General features: G+C 39.1%; 1 protein-coding gene across 1 annotated transcript in view; it reads right to left on the bottom strand.

Annotated features, from left to right (window-relative positions):
- The window catches only part of LOC140742081 (monocarboxylate transporter 5-like), a 155,208-nt gene extending 138,209 nt beyond the window's left edge, over window positions 1–16,999 (bottom strand). Inside the window, exons 1-3 of the mRNA XM_073072903.1 lie at window positions 16,894–16,999; window positions 15,127–15,272; window positions 4,074–4,218 (exon numbers count right to left, since the gene is read on the bottom strand). The gene's annotated coding sequence lies outside the window, so the exon portion shown is untranslated. The remainder of the gene's footprint in view (window positions 1–4,073; window positions 4,219–15,126; window positions 15,273–16,893) is intronic.
- Between the last annotated feature and the right edge of the window lie 600 nt (window positions 17,000–17,599).

Raw genomic sequence — 17,599 nt, 5'->3', positions numbered from 1 at the left:
AGGGCTGAAATGGCTAACACAAGGGGGCAAAAATTTAAGGTGCTTGAAAGTAGGTACAGGAGGATGCCAGAGGTAAGTTTATCACACAGAGAGTGGTGGGTGCATGGAATGCACTGCCAGCAATGCTGGTAGAGGCAGATACAATAGGGTCTTTTAAGAGACTCTTAGATGGGTACATGGAGCTTAGATAAATAGAAAGCAATGAAATCCTAGGCAGTTTCTAGAGTAGATTGCATGGTAGGCACAACATTGTGGGCCAAAGGACCTGTAATGTGCTGTAGATTTCTATATTCTAAATCCATGGACCAAGTTATTGGCAAAGGGGTTAAAATGGAATATTCTGTAGATGAGTTGGACCAAATGGTCCATTTCCTTGTTAAATGATTCCATAAATTGTTTTTTAGAGTGATAGAGTCATAGAAAAGTATCGCACACACAAACAGGCCCTTCAGCCCATCTAGTCAGTGCCAAATCATTTAGATAGATAGATAGATAGATAGATAGATAGATAGATAGATAGATACTTTATTCATCCCCATGGGGAAATTCAACTTTTTTCCAATGTCCCATACACTTGTTGTAGCAAAACTAATTACATACAATACTTAACTCAGTAAAAAATATGATATACATCTAAATCACTATCTCAAAAAGCATTAATAATAGCTTTTAAAAAGTTCTCAAGTCCTGGCGGTAGAATTGTAAAGCCTAATGGCATTGGGGAGTATTGACCTCTTCATCCTGTCTGAGGAGCATTGCATCGATAGTAACCTGTCGCTGAAACTGCTTCTCTGTCTCTGGATGGTGCTATGTAGAGGATGTTCAGAGTTTTCCATAATTGACCGTAGCCTACTCAGCGCCCTTCGCTCAGCTACCGATGTTAAACTCTCCAGTACTTTGCCCACGACAGAGCCCGCCTTCCTTACCAGCTTATTAAGACGTGAGGCGTCCCTCTTCTTAATGCTTCCTCCCCAACACGCCACCACAAAGAAGAGGGCGCTCTCCACAACTGACCTATAGAACATGCTTCATCCTATTGACCTCCACCCAGACCATAGCAATCAATACCCCTAGTATCCATGTACCTATCCAAACTTCTGTTAAATGTTGAAATTGAGCTTGCATGCAACACTTGTGCTGGTAGTTCATTCCACACTCCCATGACCTTCTGAATGTTTCCTTCATGTTCATCTTAAACATTTAATCTTCTGCCTTTAATCCACTACCTCTGGTTGTAGTCCCATCCAACACCATGCTTCACGGTAGGGATAGTGTGTTTTTAGTGGTTTAGTCTGATGGCCAAAAAGCTCAATAATGTTTCATCAGACCATAGAATCTTCTTCCAGCTGACTGCAGAGACTCCCACATGCCTTCTAGCAAACTCTAGCCGAGATTTCATGTGAGTTTTTTTCAACAGTGGCTTTCTCTTTGCCACTCTCCCATAAAGCTGCAACTGGTGAAGCGCCCGGGAAACAGTTGTTGTATGCACAGTCTCTCTCATCTCAGCCACTGAAGCTTGTAACTCCTCCAGAGTTGTCATAGGTCCCTTTTTTGCCCGATCACTGAGTTTTTGAGAACAGCCTGCTCTAGGCAGATTTACAGCCGTGCCATATTCTTTTCATTTCTTGATAATTGACTTAACTGTACTCCAAGGGATATTCAGTGACTTGGAAATTTTCTTGTATCCATCTCCTGACTTGTGCTTTTCGATAACCTTTTAAGGAGTTGCTTGAGGTGTTCTTTTGTCTTCATGGTGTAGTTCTTGCCAGAATAATGGCTCGTCAACAGATACTGGTGTATGTTTAACTACCATCAGTTGAAACATCTTGACTGCACACAGGTGTCAAAAAACAGATCTCCATTTAAATAATTATTATGTGACTTCTAAAACCAATTGGCTGCACTAGTGATGATTTGGTGTGTCATATTACTGGGAGGTGAATACTTATGCAATCAATTATTTTGTGGTTATATTAATTATTTGTAATTAATTTAGATCACTTTGCAGAGATCGGTTTTCACTTTTGACACAAAAGTGACGTTTTCTGTTGATCAGAGTCAAAGAAACCACATTAAATCCACTGTGATTCAATGTTGTAAAACAATAAAACATGAAAACATTCAAGGGAGGGTGAATACTTTTTACAGGTACTGTAATAAATAGGACTGCACTTCCGAAGTAATGTACTTCCGAAGTACTGTGTCTGGAAATGTGGAATGTGCTTTATAAACACAGTTTCTGTCTTTCTTTCCAAGGGAAACAGCCTCTGAACATCTGTTTTATCAAGCACTCTAAGAATTTGGTACACTTCAATGAAATGACATGATTTATTGATTCAGAGATACAGCGCAGAATTAGCCCTTCCAGCCTAACAAGCTGCACCACCCAGCAACCCACCTATTTAACACTAGCCTAATCACAGGACAATTTACAATGACCAATTACTCTACTAACCAGTTTGTCTTTGGACTGTGGCAGAAAACAGGACTACCTACAGGAAACCCATGCAGTTCAGGGGGAGAACATTCAAACTTCTTACAGGTGGAGCCAGAATTGAACGCCCCGAGCTGTAATAACATCACACTAACCACAATGCTAGTGAATTTCATTGGCCCATTATAACAGTTTCACAGGACCAGGCTCTCATGCCAGTAATTAAGCTAATGAACAAGTTGATTAGCATTTGCTGGTTCTGGGCCTGGACTCACTGGAGTTTAAAAGAATGAGGAGGGATCTCATTGAAACGTATTGAGTATCGAAGGGCCTAGATAGACTGAATTCGGAGAGGATGCTTTCTGTAGGGGAGAGTCTGGAACGTATCTTTAGAATGAAGAATTTCTTTAGCCAAAGGGTGGTGAATCTGTGGAATCCATTGCCACGGACAGCTGTGGAGGTGAAGTCATAGGGTATATTTAAAGAGGAGGTTGATAGGTTCTTGACGTGTAAGAACATCAAAGGTTATGAAGAGAAAGCAGAAGAATGGGATTGAGAGGGATAATAACTCAGTCATGAAAGAATAGCAGAGCAGGTCCAATTGGCTGAATGGCCTAATTCTGCTCTTCTTTCTTAGGACCCTATGAACATGAAGCTCTCAATTCTCTCAACCTAAAGCTGTTGATGTAAATAGGAACATGTGCTCTACCCCTCTTCCTGAAGTCAATGAACAGTTCTTTTGTTTTGCTGATATTGAAGGAAAGGTTGTTCTCATGACACCATGTCACTACACTCTCTATCTCCTTCCTGTACTTCCTTTCTGGCTCATCACTATTTGAGATATGGTCCTTTACAGTGGTATCATCTGCAAACTTGTAGATGGAGTTCGAGCAGGCACTGGTCACAGAGTGGTGAGTGTATAGGGAACAGAGTCGAAGGCTGAGTCCTTGGACGCAAACTTGATAGGCAGACTTGAGAATAATTGTGGCAGAGTGCTGTTGCCCTTCCTCACTTAAGTCCCTAGGGCACGTTTGCCATTCCCATTCTCTGAAACTACCTTTTCATGTTGTGACAGTACAATGGGTCTTAATCCTTGACATAAATCTTTTATGTAGGATTTAATCAGATCAGTGAGTTTAATTAGCTGTATCACCATCTGGTACGGGAAATTGCAAAGCTTCTGGCCGCAAATCCCTACAAAGGTTTGTGAGTACTGCTGCGAGGATATTTGGGGTCTCTCTTCCACCTGTTAGAGGTATATATCAGGAGCACTGTGCACGCAGGGCCCATGGCATTGTCAGTAATCCCTCCCGTTCATCCAGCAATACTAAAGCATTATGACAAGAACCGTTATGATGGGAACAGCTTCTTCCCCCCAGGCTGTAGGACTGCTGAACTCCCTGCCACCATCCAGGTCTCATCACGCATTAAGTGCCAGTAGGGTTATACTGTTTACTTTTTCATTTATATCATATATGTACTTTATTATTTGTGGGAGCATTACTTTATACATTATGCATTTGAGTTACATATATATTGTCTTGTACACCTTGGTCTGAAGGGACATTGCTGCATTTGGTGAAATAAACTAAACTTGACCTTGAACTTAAACCAACAGAATGTCAATGCAGCCAGTTACCTGAGTAAGGTTTAGCAACCTCCAGGTTGGAATTGGTGCAGTGTAGGTCATTAATGGACTCCACGGCGTGGAGCTCAATTTCGTGCAGTTCACTGCTGCTCTGCATTGAGGATCTCAGTAAACTGGCAGGTGCCGCTTTCAGTATCTGTGTTAAGACAACAGCAAAACACCAGTACGGAATTAGAGTGAAAGCTGATTAAAGAGAAGCGAATGTTTCAGGCTTACAGCTTAATGAATGAAGACAGTGCTGGATACATAGAAGGGCAGCACGCAGCTGATAAAACAGCTCTTCACCTTGAGATGAGCTCGCCAATTCAATCCTCACCTACAGTATTATGTTATCTAACACAAGTTAAGGGAGTTCTCACACACATTCAATATTCACACCAGTCAGTCCAGGAATCCAGGTGAGGTGACCCACTGAAGTACCTTTTTAAGAAGTACAGTGTGGAATAAGCCCTTCCAGCCCTTGAGTTGTGTTGCCAACAACCCGACTTAATCACAGGACTAATTAACCTACTAATCATTACATCTTTGGACTGTGGGAGGAAACACATACGGTCACGGGGAGGACGTACAAAGATACCAGGATTGAACTCCGAACTCTGAGGCCCCAAGGTGTAATAGCATTGTGCTAACTGCTACGCTACCGTGACACCCAAGTTAAATCCACATCGTCCACCTTTCACACAAAGAAACAGCTTCATGGATAATCATTATCATATGCAAAACATAATTAACTTATTTTTGTTTCTTTTCCCTTTTGCCTCAGCAAAACCATAGTGTATGTTACTTCATGTGTTATGTGTTGTGTACATTGGCCTGGAGAATCGTTGCTTCATTTGATGTGTATCGTTGAATCAACGAATGTCAATGCAGCAGTTCCCTGAGTGAGACTTCGATAGTACCGTGCCAATAACCCAGTTTCAATTACATCGCTGTTTGTACAATACATTCCTCCCGTGACTACATGTTTTTGTCTGGGTGATCCAGTTTCCTGCCACGTTCCAAAGACATATTGGTCAGTAGATTAATTAATCACTTGTGTGTACTTGGGGCAGAAGGGTTGGTTACCCCGCTGGATCTCTAAATAAATAAATGATAAGACTCAAAAAGATGCTCTCCAACACTGAAGGGCTCACCATAAAGGTTTTGCAGTTGTTGTGACATGTGGAGTAAAGACCACCATTTACCACTGCTCCTTTTTCAACTTACTGCTGTTGCCGTGCCTTTAATGAACTGGACTCCAGATCGCAGCTTGATGCCACCTAATTCCCTATTCCCTTCTAAACTTCTCTCCGTTTTTGACTTCTAAATCCATTTTGCCATTGGTATCAACAACTTGACTTTGCATAGAAATGTAACCATAATAAAGATTCATGGATTTACTCCAAGATCAGTATAACCCTTCCCTTCTACACAACCCATAAAGCTACCTCTGACACTTCTCCTAACTTCCCTCCCACTCACCTTAAGGATATCTTTTGTAAAAGTTCAAAGGAAATTTATTATTAATGTAAGTAGATGTCGCACCACCCTGAGATTCATTTTCCTGCAGGTGTAATGCCCTGGCTGATATTTTTACTGTCTGTATTTCATTTTGTGCTGTTCTGTGTGAGCTGCTTGTTTTCAACTTACGTTTGGGTTATTGTTGAAGATAAGAGATGAGGAGACATATCTGTCATCCAATTAGGATGGCCGAATTGAAGGGGAGGTTTCTCTGGTGAGGTACACTAAGGTTGGGCTTGGAGTTTTTTTTGTGTGGTTCAAAAGAGGTGAAGAGAGAAGAAGTCATAGGATTCGACCCAGAGTGGGACCGTGATTTGAAAAAACCTGGAGAGAGATCGATTGAGGATCGGTGACCTGGGAAACTGTGAGCTCCAAATTGTGCTGGAAACATTAGATTGTTCCATTAAACTGGGCCCTTTTCTTTCTTTTTGTTCTTTTCTTTTCTAACCCTTTAATCACATTAAGAATTATAAAGCTAAATCTTTTAATTGTATGCAGTGTACTGTCTTGTTATTTTGTGGCACCCATTTGTAACAGGGTAACGAATTACTCAGCATCCTCACAAACAGGGGTTTTGGGGTGGGCTCGCGCCTCAGTCTCACAAGTTTGGCGGGGCCGGAGATTGTCTTCCCTAGACTTACGCAGCTGAGGAAACCCGAGTGTTCACAGTAAGGCAATGGAGCGCAGTCTGAGGCCTTCTGTTGGTCTAGCTTAACATCCTAGACCAACATGCAAGCCATGGCAACACGACATGGAGAGCAAGCTATTGCCCACTTAGCAGTCTCCCCCTCTCCATGCAGCCGATGAATCCAAAGGAATGGCAGAGACCAGGACTGATACAATTTGGCATCAGTGGTGTCACAGGAGTTACCATTTAATGTTGAGCTCAATATAGGACTGCCTTAAGAGACTCCAGCCCTGGATTTTCCCTCAGAGTTCACTTCCAAAGCCTTCCCCATGAGTGGGTATAGCCACAAAGAAGTAGAGGTTTGAGATCCGAGTTTTCCTTCTCCTAGATGAGCTGCCAACCACAGCTGACGAGCCCCATCTGCCTGAGGCAACTGGTTTTAAGGCACCAATAACCCGCCTTTACTCCTTCTTCTGTCAGTAGAAATGGCTCCACCGGGATTTGTAGCTAAACCACATGTGAAGTCCAGAGGCTGGACTTGGCTGTCAGAGGCTATTTGAGATGCACGCCATTGGGAGCATTTAATAGGTAGTGGGAGGTAATCCCCACTACTTCCTCAGATATAACAATCTTGATGGGGTCCAATTTGACCCAAATCCCCTTACTGCCTTGTTTGGTATTATTGCAAATAAAGATATAATTTTAAATACTCCTAACCTACAGGTTTTAGGTTTTACCTCTCTTTTAGCAAGAAGAGCAATCTTGCTTAAATGGAAGGAGTCTACCCCTCCTACACATCTCCAATGGCTACGTGATATTATGTCTTATTTAAATTTAGAAAAGATCGGCTGCTCAGTCTTAAATTCAAAACAATCTTTTTATGATATTTGGGGACCTTTCCTAAATTACTTTTCCAATTTATAAAGTTTAACAGTGCACAGACTTTTATGTATATTTTTATCTTCTCTTCTTAAGTGAATATGTTTTTTTTCTAATTATCCATTGTCATCCATCAGCTTTTTTCTTTGGTAGTTGGTAGGGGGTTGACTTTTTTTATATATAAAAAAATTTCTTTTATGATGTATGACTTATCTTTAAATTTTTTATTTACTTATTAAATTTTTAGAAAATTACAAAGAATAAATGTGATGATAAAATAGTAAGAAAGAGAAAAATAATATTAATCCTCCCCCTCCCCTTAACCCTCCCTCCCTTACCCCTTATCTAAAGAAAGAAAAAAAAAGAAAGAAAGAAGAGAAAGATTGCCTGGATATTGGAGGATCCCCACATGCTCCATGGAGCTCAAAATAATTTTAATATTTATTTTTACTTTCCCCAATTACTTTATAATTTTATCTTCAAAGGACCTATGTATTTAATCCTATCTTTTGTAGGTATGGGAGCCAAATTTTCAAAAATATATCATATTCATTTCTTAGATTATATGTAATTTTTTCAAGTGGAATACAACTATATATTTCATTATTCCAACGATCCATAGTTAAATATAAATCAGATTTCCAAGTAACTGCGATAACTTTTTTGGCTACTGCCAATGCAATTTTTATAAATTTTTTCTGATACTTATTCAATTTAAGTTTCGGTATTGTCCCTTCAATATCTCGTAATAAAAATAATATTGGACTATGTGGGAGTTGTACTCCAGTAATTTGTTCCAATAAAAGTCTTAGATTTATCCAAAATGTCAAGAATATCATTGGAAAAATTGACATGTAAATTTGATTTAGGAGGGTTACAACTTCCAACTTTTAAGAATTATTATAAAGCAAATCAACTTAGATTTATTGCGTCTTTTTTTGATGAAGAAAAAACTTATCTTTAAATTTTTGATTACAGAGTGGGATACCTTTAATGTGTTATGCTATAACATTTTGATCAATTTTATTACAATATATGAATGTACACAAGTTATGTTGAGATGTATCTATGTGTTGCACTCTGTAAATCTTGTTTTTTTCCTGAATAAAAATATTGTAAAAAAAAAAATCTTGATGAACCAAAGAAATACAATAGAATCAAGGAAAGACAAACAGTAAACAAGGTAAAATCTGCAGATGCTGGAAATCTGAGCAATACACACAAAATGATGGAGGAATTCAGCAGCCCAGGCAGCATCTATGGAAAAGAGTACAGTTGAAGTTCCTGCAGAAGGGTCTTGGCCTGAAACGTAGATTGTAATCTTTTCCATAGATGCTCCCTGGCCTGCTGAGCTCCTCCAGCATTTTGTGTGTGTTGAAAGGCAAATAGTCATGTTATTGCCATCAGAAAGTATGAAATTTCACTGTGTCTAATGCCTAAATGTGGAGCAGAGTGACTAATGTTGATGTTTCACCAGGTTTTAATAGGCTATGTTTGCTTATTTACTGAGATACAGCACAGAATAGGCCCTTCAAAGTAGCACCACCCAGCAACCTCCATTGTAACCGTAACCTAATCACAGAACAATTTACAATAGCCTAGTAACCGGTACATCTTTGGACTGCAAGAGCAAACTGGAACACTCGGAAAAACCCACGTGTTCAAGGGGAGGATATGCAGATACCTTCCAGATAACATTGGAATTGAATTTCAAACTCTGACAGCCCAAGCTGTAATAGTGACACACTAACCACTATGCTAACATGGCACCCCGTACACTTAATCAGTCTTAAGCATTGGAATAATGAACAAAAGAGATCTGGAGAAAGTGCTGAAGAGACAAGGGTATGGACTTCGTTCAGACAGCCCAGTCCCCTGTTCACACTACACACTGGATGTTTGTGGCTGCAGAGACAAAGAATTGTGGATGGTACCAAAACCTCGATGGGTTGACCCCGCCTCTGACTGCCCATTGACCTTTTGACAATTGCTGCTGTCAAAGTCCTTTGAACTATACAACCTTTGATGATCATAGAGCATTTACTTAGAGGTACAGCTCAGTAACAGGCCTTTCTAACCCAATAAAGCCATGCAGCCCAATTATATCCATGTGAGCGATTAGCCCATATGTCTTTGGAGAATATACAAACTCCTAACCGACAGGGCAAGAATGGAACCCGGGTCACTGATGCTGTAATAGTGTTATGCTAACTACTACGCTACCTCACCGTCCAAAGAGTGCCATCGAATACTACAGTACATAACCAGGCCTTTTGGCCCATCTAATCCATGCTGAACTGTTAATCTAATCCAATTGACCTGCACCTGAACCATACTACTCCCATTCATGTACTTATCCAAACTTCTAGAAGCATCTAAATATTTTATTAATATTTACATATACCTTTAAAAATATTAAAACGTGCTTAAATGATAAATTAAAGGTGTATGATGGGTGGCAGAGTGACACACAGGTAGAGTCACTACTTCATAGTTCTCATTCCTAACCACAGGAGATATCTGTGAGGAGTTTGCACATTCTCCTGGAAATGCACAGACTTCTACAGGATGCTCCTGTTTCCTTGAGCTACTTGGTAGGTGAATTGACATCTGTAATTTACCACTAGAGTAGTGGAATGGTAGGAATTTTAGAGGGGTGCTCATTAGCATGGGAGAAGTAATAGGTTATCGGGAAATACATGGAGGAATGGGATGACTCTAAGAGTCAGTGTGGACTCCATAGGCTGAAAAGTCTCCATGCATATATTAAGGAAGTGAGCCTTGGATCACCTGGGCAATGCAAATACCTATGACAGAATGCTGTTTATTGACTATAGCTCAGCATTTGTCACCATCATTCCTACAGTCATGATTGAAAATCTACAGAACCTGGGCCTCTGTACCTCCCTTTGCAATTGGATCCTCAACTTCCAAACTGAAAGACCACAACCTGTGAGGATTGGTAATAACATCCCCACCTCACTGACAATTAACACTGGCGTTCCACAGGGGTATGTGCTTAACCCACTGCTCTACTCTCTCTCTACACCCATGACTGTGTGGCTAGGCATAGCTCAAACAGCATCTGTAAATTTACTGACAATACAGCCATTGTTGGCAGAATCTCAGATGGTGATGGAAGGGCATATAGGTGTGAGATATACCAGCTGGCTGAGTGGTGTCATAGCAACAACCTGCACTTAATGTCAGCAACACCAAAGAGTTAATTGTGGATTTCAGGAAGGGTAAGATGAGGGAACACAAACCAGTCCTCATAGAGGGATCAGAAGTGGAAAGATTGAGCAATTTCAAGTTCCTGGGTGTCAAGATCTCTGAGGTCCTAACCTGGATACAACATATTGATGCAGCTATAAAGAAGGCAAAGCAGTGGCTATATTTCATTGGGAGTTTGAGAAGATTTGGTGACTGGCTGCCTGGTATGGGGGTGGGGGTGGTGGGGAGGCTACTGCACAAATCAAATTAAGTGGCAGAAGCTTATCATGAGTACCAGCCTCCATAGTTTCCATGACATCTTCAAGAAGTGGTGTCTTAGGAAGTTGGCGTCCATCATTAAGGATCCTCACTACCCAGGACATGCCCTTTTCACACTGTTACCATTGGGAAGGAGGTACAGAAGCCTAAAGGCACGCATTTAGCAAATCTGGAATAGCTTTCTTCCCCCCCTGCCATCTGATTTCTGAATTGACATTGAACCCATGAACACTAACTCACTACTTTTTTATTTCTATTATTTTGTGCTACTTAATTTAACTTAACTATTTAATAGACATATGTACTTAATGTAACTCAGTTTTTTCCTCTATATTTATTTATCATGTACTTCATTGTACTGTTGCCATAGAGTTAACAAATTTCACAACATCTGTCGGTAATATTAAATCTGAATCTGATTCTGATAAAATTGTACTGACAGAAAACAACAAATGTCACAGCATATGGCAGCGATAATAAACATAATTCTGACTCTGGTACTTAAGAGACACATCTCCTTGTAATTTAAAAGAATGACAGGGGCCTTCATTGCAACGTATAAGATCCTAAGTGTAAGTGATGAGATTGAAAAACCTAGTGAAAGTGGATACAGGGAGGATGTTTCCAATAGTAGGACCAGAGGGCAAAGCCTCAGAATAGAGGATGACCCTTTAAAACAGAGATGAGGAAGAATTTTGCCAGACTGAGGGTAGTTAATCGACACGTACAAACAAGCTGGAGGAACTCAGCAGGTTGGGCAGCATCCGTGGAAACGAGCAGTCAACGTTTCGGGCCGAGACCCTTCGTCAGGGTGTTTAGAGGGTAGTAAATGTCTGATGTTGATTGCCACAGACAGCTGCAAAAGCCATGTCATTGAGTATATTTAAAGCAGAGGTTGATAGGTTCTTGATTAGTCAAGGTGTCAACAGTTAAGGGGAAAAGGCAGGAGGAGAAATGAGCCATGATCAAATTGTGGAGCATGTTTGATGGCCCAAATGACTTAATTCTGCTCTTGTTTTCACCAGTAAATTAACCTTGAAAGAGGAACCAAGTTTCAAGACATTTATTTATATATGATTTAATCTAACACGTGATGGAATTTCCTTGTGTTTGGCCAGTCAGCATCAGTAAGTGAAGTATGGAAGAGCTCATTTTTCCAAGGTATCACTTGGTTGTAGTGTGCACCATCTAAAATTGCATTGCAGTTAAATAGTAGACTACTCCTGACAGTACCTGCTAACATCTACCACTGATGGACAAATGAAACATCTGTAAATTCCTGACCAGATCACGCAGCTCGCTTAGAAATTTATACATTAGACTCCAGTTACCTAGGCCGTCGTTTAATCAGGCCGCCACTTATTTGGGTCAATTCTTAAAGAACAAAAACTAATTCAGAAAACAGCAGGAATTCTCTTCATTTGTTTGGGACATAGTACTGCTTAATTGGGGCAGGAAACTGTTGCCAAACAGTTTCTAACTAGCATCAGTCACATGCACTTTCGTGGCCATTAGACATGATACCATGCTTAGAGTGAGCAGTTTTTAAATAGAGTCAATTGCATATATTTGACTTCAAAAAGCAGTGATTTTTGTTACTAATAGTTGGCGAGAAATAAGCAGCAAGACAATTCAGAACTGTTTTGCTCATTGTGGTTTTAAACATTCAAGTTTGAAGATGCCAGAAATGGCTGCGAGTGAAAATAAAATGATTTCACTACTTCAATAAGTTAGGAACTACGAATTTGAAAGTATCAACAATCATCATGAATGTTACAATTAAAATGAAGATTTGGAGGGTATAATCATCGACAATATTATATGAAGGCAGTCCATTATCTGCACTAGGTATCTGTGCTGATTTTGTTCATTTACAGTCAGGATAATGTGATGATGATGAATTCTTCCATGGATAAGGATTAGGAGCTAATACACAGTTTTATAATAGTGTATTATTGGTAGTGTTCTAATTTGTTCTGTATTTAATTTCAATACATAATATGTTCCTCAGTTAAATGGCAGTTTGTCTCTTTTATACCTTTTGAACTATTTCCATGAAACTGCAGCTAATTGGGGCAGCTGCTTAATTGGGACAAAATGTACTGGTCTGGATGTGTCCCAATTAATGGGAATCCACCGTATTTCATCCATCACCATCAATCAGTCTAAATCCTGCAACACTGAGTAAACAGCAGTGTGTGAGCACCTTCTCTGGAAGAATTGCAGATCAAGAAGGTAACTCAGCTCAAGGCAGAGGCAAGCTCCTGTCAGTGAAGCCCAGATCCAAAAAAAAATAAAGTAATTAAATGGAGGCAAAGGTTTACATGCCCAACAATAAAACAAATTATCACAATAAATACTCAGCATTGTAATTAAGATAATTTCCCATTTCCTCTAAATTGTTCAACCCACATTTGGATACAATTACACAGCCCTCTGGTCTCCTCCTGCACTGTTCCCAGGCTGCCTGGCTACCAGACTTAATGAGCAAGGGCAGACAGCTTGTACCCACATGGACCACAACAACTAGATCATTCCCTTCCCAAGGTCAGATGAAATGTCCCGAACCCAGGCACCAGGCAGACCGGATAGTCCTCCAATTTTCAGTCCTCAGCTCCAACTATTGGAAACATCCTCCTAACGTCCACTCTATCTAGATCTATCAATATTCAATAGGTTTCAATGAGATCCTCCCTTATTCTTCTAAAGCCCAGTGAATACAGGGCCAGGACCATCAAACATTTCTCATACATTAACTCTTTCAATCCTGGGATTATTGTTGTGAACCTCCTCTAGATGCCAGTGTATTCCTGGTTCTGTATTTTTGGCAGTTTTTCTGCAAGCCTCTGTTATGCCAGCATAAACTGAACTGTCTCAGAGGCTGTTCTTACCAGAGGAATGTTACTATCTGTCTAGTTTGAGATAGTTTTCAATATAAAGATGATCACAAATAGTTTATTCTTTGTCTTTTGCTTCCCTGCCTTTTTTACTTTGGTTCTTTCTTTCTTACACAAACCTGGGGTCCACAGACCCCTCAGTTAATGGTAAGGCTCATTGGCATAAAAAAGGTAAGGTAACTTTGCACTGAAGTGAGTTAGTTATTATTACATCTTTGTTATGAATATCTAATAAAAATAAGATTTGTGTAACCATAAGATTTGTGCCTCATTCCTGACTTCTGCAGAACATTCTAGACAATATCATCTCCAGATTCACCATCAGAAATGCCAAAGGCATTTTATAACTTAAGGAATACTTTCAAAGTCTCCCCCTTTACTATATAAAAACTCAAAATGCTGTCTGGCCTGCTGAGTTCTGCCAGCATTTTGTGTTTTTATTTATTTCCAGCATCTGCAGATTCACTGGTGTTCCCTTTACTATATCTCTCTCCATGCAAGGTTCCCAAACCTTCTTGTCCTTATGTTTTCAACTGCACTGGAACATGCTTGTTCTAAGCTCAAATCAACTGGTTTTTGAAATATTCCCATGAAACATGGATTTAACCTCAAATAGCAGCCCCAGTCTTCTTCAGTTCCTATCTAATACAGTTGTAATTAATCTATTTGTGCAGAAGGATCAATGTTACAGGAACCTTCCTTAACATCATATTGTAGTTGTGAATTTTCAACCGTGAGTTCACTCAATTGGCATGTGCACAAATGCATGAGTCACAGCAGAACACAACCCATTCCTCAATCAACAATCATGTGGATGAACTTGGCTCATCTTTAGTTCAATTATAAAAACGTCTCTTTTTAAAAGTTAATTAGACATATTGTAGTTTCTAGACACTGTCCATGCTAAGGTAACTGATACGATATGGAAAAGAATTGAATTCATTGTTTGCGTGGTTTAGTAGCATGCAGCGAGTGACATTTGATATGTTTCTATCCTCAACCGGCCCCATTTAAGTACCCTTACCCCGTGGTGATAATTAAAAGATCTTTGAGCTATAAAACTGATTTTCATCATTTAGGAGTTAATTATGGAATGCCTTTAAATAATATACAGATTATTTTAAACAATTACATAATATCTATTTGATGGGAGTGGCTCATTATCCAAAAAAAAAGAATAGGCTTACAGTACTGTTAAAACGCTGAGAAACTTTGTATCTTAAATATTAAACATTTTTATTTGATGAAATTATAAAATGTGATTAAAATTACATTTTCTTAGGGACCAAAATTTTCCTAATATTTATAATGGCTGGGAACACTATTAAAGATCACTTAAATCTCATCACTTAAATGCTTCATGAAGCTATTCGTTCAGGATAATGTCTTTATCAGGACATTTTCCAGAAAGAATAGCTTCAGGAAGCATTTGACAATTCACAGATTTCTTACGATTACAATGGGGTTAACAGTGCACCCCGAATGAGATAGAGGGAATTGCTGATAACTTCTATATTTTCCCAATTAACTAATTTGCATACCTCAATGCTGCTGCAAATAGTGTACAACAAATAATTAACATCTACATTACAACTGCAACATCTGACCTTATCCAGCAAACTGTATTTCTAAACTTAAACTTACTTACCACAGGTTAAATGTGCCAGGATGGAAATAAATGAATGAATTCCTTTTGTTTTCCCTTCCTCTACAGCGTAGCTGCAGACAGAACTGAATTGAAGAAATGCACAAGAAGAGCAGCCCATTCGATGAAACTCACCAGAAATCTTGTTTCTGAAACACTCAAAGGAAAGGTTTTTTTAAATCAGTGGCAATGCCTAGCTGTTAACTCTCAGACATTCACTTACTTAATAAATTCTCTTCTAAAATAGGAACTATCCAAAGAGAACATTTGTTAAAAATAGCCCTTAGTTTTCTGTTCAAGGCACCAGATGTCAGTGCAGCTGTGATCAGAGGACAAGAGGAACAGCTGCTATATTTCTGCCAAGCAGCTCATTTTTAGAGAGGACTGAACAGTAAATACATACTGGATGAATCGGAAGGTCTCAGAGTTAATGGTGCAGTAAAGTGAAAACTATAATTGTTACTTAAATGCTCAACAGGGAAAGTGTACAGGAAAAACAAGGCAGTTGGAGTTCTTTCACATGACTGTGCAATTATAATATGACAAATGACCTCCTGTGCTCTAGGATTCCATGATTTCTTTTGTTCCCACTTGCCAACTGATGGCTTGTTGCGTTTAGATATACGCTCAGTAACCATTGTATTAGGTACACCTCTTCATTAATCAGTCAATCATATGGCAGCATCTCTGTACGTAAAGCATGGAGGCAGGTCAAGAGGTTCAGTTGTTTTTCAGACAAAACATCAGAATGGGGGAAAAATTGCTGTAAGTGACTTTGACCATGGAATGATAGTTGGTGCCCAGCCAGGGTACCGAGATACTGCTGACCTCCTGGGACTTACACGCACAACAGGCTCTAGAGTTTACAGAGAATGGCGTGAAAAACAAACAAAAAGCCAGTGAGGGGCAGATCAGTGGGCAAAAGCTTCTTCTGAGGTTAGAGGGGAACGGCCAGACTGGACAAGCTGACATGAAAGCAACAGTAACTCAAATACCTGTGTGCTGTTACTGATAAGAGTTGCACTTTGGCCTTGGAGGAATGCTGTTTTATTTGGGCATATTCATGTACAGTTGAATGATAATTAACTTGCACTTGAAAAACATTGTGCAATTACAACATGCCAAATGTTCTCATGTGAAGGATTCCATGATTCTTCTACTACCACTTGCTACGTGCACAATGATGGTCCATTAAATTTCAGACCTATTTTCATCAACCTTGGCTGACAATTTCCTGGATTTGGGAATTATTGTAAACTCTTATGCCAGTTTGTCACATATACATGCAACAATGGGATAAAGGATTAATTACATGATTGAACTTTGCATTCAGCTTGAGAGTGATAAAGTCTAAAGCTGTTGTCAAATAACTTGACTAATGCCTTTTAAATAAATACAGATAAAGGTAAAGATATACCTTTCAGATAAATGTAGATAACAAGGTACAAAAGGAGAGCTTGGATAAAGTGCATTGTGGAGGTAGTCACACTGAACTAAATGACACTATACGTCAATAAGAATAGTGATAAGTAAAATGTGCAGGCTATTTAAAGTTTTATAATTCTTAAAGGTATACATGTATTGGGAAATACAAATTCACATTGAATAATCCAAAAACAATTAACAAATTATTAGGTGGGGGGCAAAAAGGGGGCTTATAAATTTGGAAATCATTTTAGCAATTTTAGGGATGGATAAAACCAAAAGGGAGAAAACAGAATGAAAATACTAAACATTCATAAGAAAGCAGCATCCACCAAGGACACTCACCATCAAGGTCATGCTCTCTTCTTGCTGTTGTCAGCCGGACAGTGGTCCCACACCACCAGTTTAGGAAGTTATTAGCCTTCAAACATCAGATCCTGCACCAGAGTGGATAACTTCATTCACCTCAATACTGAACGGATTCTACAACCAATGGACTAATTTTTAAGGACTCTATCTCATGCTCTCAATATTATTTATTACTTATATATTTATTATTATTACTTTTTTGTATTTTGCTTAACTTTTGTTTTTTCCCACATTGGTTGTTTGCTCATCTTTGTGTGTAGATTTTCTTTGATTTTATTGTATTTCTTTGTATCTTCTGTGAATACCTGCAAGAAAATGAATCTCAGAGTAGTATATGGTGACATATAGTATGTATGTTGACAATAAATTTACTTTGAACTTATAAAAAAAAGCAGAGATCATAATGCGTAAGTAAATCTTGGTCGTGTGAAAGCTGAGATGAAGAGTTTTTCAACTGGGAATGCGGCAGAAATGTTAAAACAAATATTTTATATACATCTAAAAGTATTAAAAAGCAAAAATGAGATATTAAAAGACAGTATCACAAATGAAAAGTTATGGAGTATGCTAATAGAATAGCGAGTTGGCAAGTCCTCTGGAATGTGGACCTGCACTCAATGATTTTGAGAGTAAGTGAATGCATTGATCCTCCAAAATCCCCTAGATTGGGAAACAAAAAATG

This window comes from Hemitrygon akajei, chromosome 19 (assembly GCF_048418815.1).
Source record: "Hemitrygon akajei chromosome 19, sHemAka1.3, whole genome shotgun sequence".
Taxonomy (NCBI): domain Eukaryota; kingdom Metazoa; phylum Chordata; class Chondrichthyes; order Myliobatiformes; family Dasyatidae; genus Hemitrygon; species Hemitrygon akajei.
The sequence above is the reverse complement of the archived record's forward strand: the minus strand, read 5'-3'. Positions and strand labels throughout refer to the sequence as shown.